Genomic DNA, 10099 nt, shown 5'->3' on the forward strand with positions numbered 1-10099 from the left:
GAAAAAAACAAAATATTCAGAAGCGTGTCAGGAAAGACATATGTCTTTCACTCATCTTGTCGTGTCTGTTGATGGGATGCTTGCTCCAGAATTTGCAAGTTTCCTTCGGAGAATAGGAGAAGCATTATCTACCAAGTGGGAGAAACCCTATAGTAAAACTATGAACTGGGTGAAGTGCCGGCTGTCTTTTGCCGTGCTCCGTACTTCCAGTGTGTGCTTCCGAGGCACAAGAACCAAGTGGAGGAGTCTTGGCTCAGATCATGATTTCTTACCCTAGAGGTAAGAAATCGGATGTTCTACAATGAAGCGAAATTGGCTAGCTATGTGCAGACTCTGCTAGTAATGTAAAACGTGGACCTAAACAAAACAAAATGTTGAAAACTGAACCAAATAGATAATTGACTGATTTTAAAAAAATCATAACCTATTTCAGATCTGAAATTAAAATCGGAAAAAGATTATTTCAGATCTGATTTAGAAAATTTACTAGGTACGGGGGCTGACCTAAAAAAGCACAAAATTTTTTTTTCAAAAACACGCTACCATTAAAACATCCTCCCATAGAAAAAAACCCGCGCATGCCCTTGATGTTACTGCAAAATTTTTCTAGAGCATGATTGAAGACGAACAAAGACTCTTGTCTTGTAATAAGTCATAAAAACTAGAATAATCGCCTGGATAAAGAGAAATCTGGACTAAATTTATCTCCTCTGTAAGACTGGTAAAAAACATCAACCATGAAACCGGTTACTGATTTTGACAAGTGAACCGAGAATGAATTCCAATTCGAGCTTCATTGTTAATGCTACATTTGAACTACTTTCTATTTTTGATTGATTACACCACACCGTCCGTTTAACTGAGCTCACAGCATAAGTCATCAATATTTATTTAAAAACGAATCATAGAAACACGAATCATTTTTTCTTTTTTGTTGTACTGAAATATGAATAGCTATGTTTATTTTTGAGCTTACGGAATTTGGCTGAAGGTTTTTCCTAAGTTTATAACTGGTCAAATTTCTTCGGTTTATTCACCTTTCGGTTTGGTTAATACTGCTAATCGGTATTCTTGGTTATAAACACGAACCTTTTATGATTTATTAGACGTGATTGATGTCTGCAAAGATTCTTGACTCTGAAAAAAGGTTATTTTATTATATTTGAGCTCTAATTTCAAAGACTTTTTAGAAAAAAAATACCTAGCAAATTTAATCTACCTTTCTTCACATCCATTGAAAATAAGCTTAAACAGTTTCGATCATTAATTTTAGGCCTCGCTTTGGTTTCTAGCTCTTTCTCATATTAATACTCCAAAACTGGTTAAACAATTTTTATCTTTTTACTTTAAATTTTCCTGCTAGCAAAATAATTTTTCAACCTACAGGCAGAATTAGAAGAAAAAAAACATAAATATTTTCCGCATTTTCTTTGAAAAGGGGACAGAAAAAAAAAACTTTTTGCGAAAACACTAGGAGGATTTTTTGGGAGGAATAACAGAAGCGCTGTTTTTGGGTATCGTTTAAAAAAATCTCAATGACACATTTTTTTAAAACTAATTTTCATCAATAATTAACATTCTTTTGAACAAAAGGTCTTCACTGTAAAACACATTTGAGAGCAGTAAACAACACATTTTAATTAAATGTTACAAGCTTTAAAAACTACATTGAGTTCAGAATTATCACTAACGACTTTCTAAGCTCACAACTACTAAATTTAAGTAAAAACCCGCCTTTTTGGGGGTCTTGACAAAACTGGGTGTTTTGTCACTACAAAAATGGGTGTCTTGTCACTACAAAACTGGGTGACAAAACTGGGTGTCTTGACAAAACTGAGTGTTTGTGGGTGCCTTTTTGGGTGTTTTTGACACCCAAAAATCGCTTTTTTGGGTGTCTTGACAAAACTCAATTAGTCTTTATGCACAGTTTTTATTTCACCGACGAAACGGCTTCAGGATTCTTTTCCTGGCCATTTTTGCAGATCTTCACCCTCTCGTTCAGTGTTTTTTTTGTTTCTTGATTACGTTTGAAAGGTTATATAGTCCAAATTTCAGTTGGCAAAAATTACGAGTTGATATTGCACTTTAACTTCTTGTTAACTACGCTGTTGGAGGTCATGTGTTGTCACTTGGTTCGAATTTAAATTCCTCCCATTTTAACCAGCTGGAGTTTGCGCGTTCATTTTTTGGCAGCCTTTCACTTATTCTGCAGCCTTTCAATCTTATAAAAAACTGGCGGAGAAATTTTCTTTGATACCACAATTCTTTCAATTTTGTAGATGTTTCATCTCTGTTTTCACCTAAAAGAGTTTCATTCTCATGAACTTGGCGACAATTCATAGCTCCAAAAACTGAAACAAGCAATATTTTTTTGAAGCAAAACCAAGTATGATATCCCAAATAGGCATGCAAACGGGTAACAAGTTGGTTCGTTTTCATGCTGCGTAAAATTATCTGCATGCAAACTACGCCATGGAACGTTTAAACTAAAGGGTCACTAAAGCTTTCAAAGAAGTTAGTCTTAAGTCATCGGCAAGCACTCTATTGCAATCGATAGCACGCAATCTTCCACGCTACTGCAATTGGTTATCATTGCAATGCGATTGTGTTCAATTCAGCTATGGAGCATATCTGAATGGAACATAGCTGAATGGAGCATTTGTATCAAGTAAAATCAAGACTTTCCATAATATGGCTTTATGTTCTTTCAACATTCCCCTAACAGCTATTAAAATGTCACACAGATAGCAGCTGGTAAAAAGGATCTCTTTTAAAAGTGAATCTTTCACCCATTGATATTCATTGGGCTTGTCACCTATTCCGTGGAAACCAGGTAAAAAACGGTTTTACCATCACTAAACTGAAATGGTCTTATGTGCTTTTATTCTTGCAAAAATTTAGTTGGTTATACGCTTTTTTCACATCAACACTGCTACACTAGACGTCACCGGACTTTTTGTTTGACAATTGAAAGGGAAAGTTATCAATTGAAATCTACTTTTGATATTTGTTTTTGAATATCTGGTCGATCAGCTGTTTTGAGTCTGAAACTGTTTTAATTTCATCGAATCAACTTTTTTTTCGTAATCATTTTTGGGTTTATGAAACAATAATTGTCAATTTTGTCTAATTGTATAATAGACCCTTCATTTTCCATCCTTTTCAATTCAGTGTCTACCTTGTCCAGCAAGTGCTATGTAACTCTTCTACCTTTGGTTTGAATTGGTTTGAACGAGGTGCTGAATTGCAATCTGAAGGTTTTGATTCCAGTTCTGTTAAAAAGTCTTCAGTCTTAAAAAATACATACAGAATTAGAATGGCGTACGTATGTACAATTGAAATACAGGATGATAAAAATATCACTTTATTGATTGTTTGAAGGCTGCGACTCTGTGAGATTTCTATTCCCAATTTCTGTAAACGTTTCTATGATCAAGCTCTATTTTTATTTCACGTGGTTAAAAATTTTGGACTTTTTCGCATTGTTTTTTGATTGTGACATATTAGTGAGTTTCAGATGGTTCTATAACCTTTTTTGTCGTTGATTGCCTGATTTAAAGCGTCCATTCTTTTAAGAGTTTGAGATGAAAGTCTCCGTAGGAGGTCGCATCATAATAAAAACAAAACTGCCCCAATTTTGCCAAATCTGAAAGTGATCTCTAAAACTATTCGTACGATTCTGAATCTTTTTGTATTCGGCTTAGTAATTTATACCACTCGAAGGTAATGTTTGACAGTTACATATGTAATAAAATACTTATTATATATATAAAATTGCATTTTTGGTATGCAAACCACAAAAGAAGAACAATAAACTTGAGTTTCATGCTGAGCTTATTTTTGTAAGCTCAGCTTCTGGGATATCGAGAAAAACTGCATTTTAAAATTTCACATAAAACTATTGTTTGCGCGTTACAGTTTTCGAAGAGTGTTTTTTGAAGATTTGAACAGGTCTGCAGTTATTCAATTGACAACGAACGCACTCCTCTGCACACTGCAAACACACACGCACACATACACGCAAAAAAAAATTACACTCGACACTGTGGAATACTTTTTCAACTTCAGTCACTTAGTTAAACTATCTTTTCTAACTTTTTGTCAACGTTTTTCATTCGGTTTAAATGGTTTCGAGTATATGTCCAGCTTTTAAGTGTTTAATTTTTTCCATTTTATAGTTGATATTTCGCTTGCCCTGGTTGATCTATCATCGCTGAATCAGGAAAAACCGTGGAGGTACAATCGATGATTAATCGACTGAAATTATTTTTTTAACCATCATTACTAAGGATGAGTGAAAAATCAAACTCGAACTGACGCATATTGAAGATTCCGTACAATCATCGCATTTTCTCAAATTAATTTAATTTTCGCTTTTGTGCCAAAATTTGAACAAACATAATTGTTTCTAGAAGAAACTGTCCGTCGGTGAGTTGCAATCATTACAAGGATATTGATTGAATACAATTTCCAGGAGTAGCTTACTTTAAGATTTTGATTTTTTTTTTTTGAAAAAGTGCAGTGAAACGTTGTGAGCCTCTGAACAATTTTTTAAAATAATTTGTTATCCCATAGTTTTGAAGCTTTTTTAATCCATGCAGTATTTGGAAGTTATTTAAGGAAAACAAGTTTCATTGACTTCTAGGGTTTCATTGAAAGGGAAAAGGGAACAAAACATTGAAAATCAGCTGATTCATCTCTGAACAAATCATTGTTGATTTATTGATGTCATCGATGAGCTATCGATGATTCATTTCTGAGACATTTTGACGAATCATCGATAACTTGTCAATGAATCCTTGCTAGTTTTTGTTCGCTTAGCCGAACCAACGAGGGCCATTTATAAATCAGAATTTCTGATTTGACCCTGAAATGACCCTGAATCCCTGAAATCAGCAATGGTTATCTATATGGAAGTTCCACTAATGTAATACGCGCAGCCATTAAGTCTGGATTTTGTCTAGGTTGAAGGTTATAAAATTGAGACTTGGTCTCAAGGAAAACTTTCAAGCTGCTACTTACACGCGGTATTGAACAAAACTTCAAATAGCAGAAACAAAAAAATGAATATGATTTGACGTGATACATTAGCACATATGTTGATTTGTTCATTTTTTTTTGTTATTTAAATCAAGCTGTTACTTTTACGCGGTAACAACAAAGGTTAACAGAACAGAAACAAAAAAATACATTATTTATGTTTTTGTTGTAATTTTTTCTTAAAATACGCATCTTGTGAGAAAAATTGTTTAAAAAATGTAGGTTTTCTTTCATTTAATCAGTAATGAAGATTTGATAAGCAAGTTTTCGTAAGGAAAAGATACAAGCAGATTTTCTTCTGAGCTCTGCATAAATTATTCGTTTTACTTCGTCAACCAAGTATCGATATTTTGTTATAGCTGTCATTTGTCCTCAATTGAAATCAATTCTTTTCCACAAATCACCCTTGCTTTACTTCTCAAAATGAGAAAAATGTGCGCTTTATTGACATTGTATGGTAAGTTAAATCAATTTCATATATTTATTACAAAGATATTCTCTATTTTTTCGATTAGTTTCAATCAATGGATTAAAGAATCCCCTCTAATTCAAAGTTTTTTACAATTGTTTTTCATTCCAAACATCCAATTATTCAAAATATTCTTTTCGTAGTTTAAATTAATGTACATTGTTTTGAAAAAATTCAAGGATATCAATCAAATGTTTTCGCAATTTCACATAACTTATCCAAAATATGATTTCAGTTATAGTTAAAGAGATCCGTTTTTTCAAACGGTGCAGGGTTCAAACTCCGAAAAGATCCATCCTCGTTGCCTAAGGCTAAAGTAATCCGAACATAAATACTGTTTATTAACCCTGGATTCTTAATCCTGATTCTCTAAAATCTCAATCATGAGCACAAGAACGTTTTTTCTATAAGAGATGAACTAAGTGGATTTAAATTAGAAAATTATTGGACTGAGAGGAATTTAAATTTGAAAAACCCGGGCTGATGTAATCACAGACACAAGCTTCCTAGCAAAACAAACGCAAGTTCATGCGAGTTTTTAACTAAATTTATTCAAATCAATCTAAAACAAATATCCAGTTTTTGGTACTTTTTCATTTTTCAATCGGAAAGAACACAATGGATTCTGATTTACTGCAGGTATGTTTTTAACTTTTTAACTTGAAAAATTAACAATTCTAAAGCAACTTTTTCTGGGAAACCACCGAGAATCATAAATTCCGATTTAAAAAAAAGATTTTTCTCAAATTTGTCGGGCATATATCAAGGCTAAAAGCCTAAAACTGTAAAATTAATGAGAAATTCAATTGAATATTTAATGAAATTAGGAAATTTCTTAAAAGATGGCAAGACGAAATTCAGCAAATGACACTCTTAGTTCAGTTTCAAACGATATATAGTTTTTTTTAGTGGAAAAACTGTTTCTGACTCAATTAGCTGCTTCAATGAGCTAATATGGATGGAAACGAGCTTGGGGTGTTACTTGACTTCAGGATGACTTTGTGCAAAAAACTTTCATACAACTTTTGCCTGATCGCTCAATTTTTGAAAAGTGGATTTAAAATTTGTCAATTTGTCAATCATTTAAATAGTTACTACCCTTATATTAATTTTAGATTGGTTGTTCAAATTTCGTAGTTTTTTGTGTTTTATCATAAAGAATCGTTAAAATCAGAAAAAAAATTCTTGAATCTTTTCGAGCTAAAAATCGGCTGAAATGAATCTAACCTCCAATTATAACTAGAAAAAAAAACTCTTTTGATTTTCTCTTAGATTTTTATCACCGAAAAGTAAATGCAAAATAGTTCGTTGTTTGTGAAAACTTTATTGTTTCAAATTTTAGTTTAACAGTGTGTTGCAAAATTATTAAAGCAGAAAAGGCTGTGAATTCATCATGATATTAAAGTTTTAGTTTATAATTTTTGAAAAGCTTTATTAAAAACCTTAGAAAAAGATTTAAAAGTTTGTCAAATATTGAAACTTTTCCTATCTTTATAAGGTTTTTAGATTGTTCGTTCATTTTTTTAAATATTGGTAAGAAACAGTTAAAATTAGAAAAGATTTTTTTCTTAAACTTCTTCGATCTAAAATTCTGATGAACTTGTTAATACCTCTATGTATTAAACAAGAATTATTTTTCTGACAAGTATTATTATCGAAAAAGGAGAGCAAAAAGGTTGGATGATTGTAAATTTTGATGTTTATTAGTGTAAGCGCGCATGAAAAGGATTTCGAATTTTTCAAAAAGTTTCAGTTCAAAAAACGTCAATAGCTAATTGAATCGGATCCAACAAAAAGAAAATCAAATTACTGTAAAAATTATCCGATTTGAAAAAATGGCCAATATTTTGGTTTTCTTGTCGTACACTAGTTCAAGTACGATATCAATTTCAACCTAAACTTTTCAAAATTCAAAAATAATTATCAATTCCAAGAACAATTAGCAGTCGAAAATCAGACAGCAACAAGAAAATAAACAGATCATGAGCAGTGAGTTGCTTGCAAATGGGAGATAATGATATGAGTACAATAAATATTGCTAAATAAAAACAACAAAGAAGAAGAACTTTTTTACAAATACGAATGTTGTTTAAGACATAAAACGAGTATATTAAGCAGAAAAAAATTGAACTTTCCGGAAAAGTTAGTCTTGAGTTTATCATTTATCAAACAACAATTTCAAAAGCTTTAAGAAGCGATTTTAATAATTTTCATAATTTTATTTGTATAATTCTCATTAGTTGTTTTTATTTGCTAGTTGCGTTTTTTTGCAGTTTATCAAGAAAATGGCTCAAATGAGAATTAAATATTCTTAAAAATTTTTGATGTAAAAATCTGTTGAACTGGTTGGTACCTATAATTAATTAAGAAAATTTTGTTTAGTATTTTTCTTAGACTTTTATTATCAAAGAATCGAAGAATGAAAAGCTTTAACTGTTTGAAATTCGTGGTTGTAAGTGTTAAAGCAATGAGAAATAGCCGAGCTCATCATCTTCCCAAAAAATCAATTTGGGTACATAAACTCAAATTGCTTATGTTTTCACGAGGACCTTTCCACAGCAAGAACACTTAAAAAACCAGTTATAATATACTGGAAACTTTACGCCATCAAAGCAATTTTTCTCAAATTTTGACCTGGCTCAGTGCATCTAACTAAAATCATCTATCAGGTGTTAACATTACTAACCTGTATCTTATTTTCCTAATTAATAGCAGAGAAAACGAAAAATTCCTCCCAATTTGATGGCAATCCTTTCGAAAAACTTACAGAGAGTAAAACTTTCGTTAATGCAATTAACTTCCAGACAGAAAAAATTTAAATCAGTGAATAATTTTTTTTTCTTGGTGTGACAACAAAATTTGTTGCAAAAAATAACTCTGAAAGTTGAAATCCTTTAAAGTCATCATTCAAATGTTTACTATTGGTGTTTTTTTTTGAAGCGAAGAGTAGTGTATTACAAGATAACTGAAGCAGGAAAAATTTTTGCTTTGGGTTGTGTTCACCATCCTAATTAACCAAAGTTGTGACTTAATTTTTTGCGAAAGATGTTTATATAATTTTGATTAATTCTTGACTAATTGGCAGAAAAATTTAGGAGCGAATAATTGTTGATTTGCTCGCAGACGTTGGAAAAATTTAAAAAAAGAAAAAATTAGAATCAACATGAGAAATTTTTCTGTGCAATACCTCACTAGGTAGGAATGGTTGGGTAGCAAATAGTTAGCATTTTTGGGTTGCTTGTTTTCGCAAAATTAGTTTCTGTTCTTTTCAAAAACTTTAGTAAAAATATTTTTCGATCAGAAACTCCAGATAGAAAAGTTTAGAAACACTGGTTTTAAAATCAAGAAAGGATGATCGATTATAAACGCTTGAAACTGGATGCAGTGAGTCTTATGTAGTGAGTTTTTGTATTTAATACCCCGTAGATAAGCTTGAGCGGCATAGTTCTTCGGTCAGCTTGATCACTGAGTTTAAAATAAGAAAAAAAAACTTTTTTTTCTGCAATTTTTTATTTCTTTTTCTCAATAGTTTTTTTACTCTGCTGGTATGCTGTTTGACTGCAACTTAATCACATTCCCTAATTATCAAGAAAATCAAGCAAAACTTGAGAGGGCAGTGCAAAACAATAGCGTTGCCAAACCCAGAAGACTGCTTTTGGATGCTTGTTATTAGGTCTAAAATTAATTAATATCTTCTTAGTCTGTTGATCAAAAGTGAAACAGCCAATAATTTGCACTTTTTTAGTGATTGTCTTGCGTTGCCGAACCCTTGATGCGAACTTTTTGTGGGCCGATGAGAAAGAATGGACACAGATGGACAAATTGAGTTTAATTGAGTCACAAACACTAATATATTTCACAAATGGAAAACAAATTACCCGTAAAATTTCCTAAAAATTTTTTACATGTTCATTTTGAATGATAGTAACGATTTAAGTTACAAGAAAAGTATAATTGACAAGATCCAATTCTTTGTCCGGTTGTAAATGTTTTTTTTCTTTGTTTTCGCAGCCAGTGTTTTTATTAAGTGGTACAACACTGGCATTAGCTGAAAAACTGCTGCTGTTGATACACTGATCTAAAAAGTTAAGAAGATACTTGATTTCAACGAGAAGAAGAACACAGTTTGTCTCGTTTTCTCCGCAGAGGGCAGTGCAAAACTTGAGAGGGCAGTGCAAAACAATAACGTTGCCAAACCCAGAAGACTGCTTTTGGATGCTTGTTTTTAGGCCTAAAATTAATTAATATCTTCTAAGTCTGTTGATCAAAAGTGAAACAGCCAATAATTTGCACTTTTTTAGTAATTGTCTTGCGTTGCCGAACCATTGATGCGAACTTTTTGTGGGCCGATGAGAAAGAATGGACACAAATGGACAAATTGAGTTTAATTGAGTCACAAACACTAATATATTTCACAAATGGAAAACAAATTACCCGTAAAATTTCTTTAAAATGTTTTTAGATGTTCATTTTGAATGATAGTAACGATTTAAGTTAGAAGAAAAATATAATTGACAAGATCCAATTCTTTGTCCGGTTGTAAATGTTTTTTTTCCTTGTTTTCGCAGCCAGTGTTTTTATTAAGTGGTA

At 31.9% G+C, this 10099-nt stretch overlaps 1 long non-coding RNA gene across 1 annotated transcript; it reads left to right on the plus strand.

The window, feature by feature from the left end:
- Positions 1-1215: 1215 nt before the first annotated feature.
- On the plus strand, positions 1216-9384 carry LOC134855583 (uncharacterized). The gene is made up of 3 exons (XR_010164511.1): positions 1216-1321; positions 5400-5497; positions 9255-9384. It is a non-coding gene; the product is annotated as an uncharacterized LOC134855583 (long non-coding RNA).
- Positions 9385-10099: the final 715 nt, after the last annotated feature.

The sequence above is a fragment of the Symsagittifera roscoffensis genome, chromosome 10 (genome assembly GCF_963678635.1).
Source record: "Symsagittifera roscoffensis chromosome 10, txSymRosc1.1, whole genome shotgun sequence".
Taxonomy (NCBI): domain Eukaryota; kingdom Metazoa; phylum Xenacoelomorpha; order Acoela; family Convolutidae; genus Symsagittifera; species Symsagittifera roscoffensis.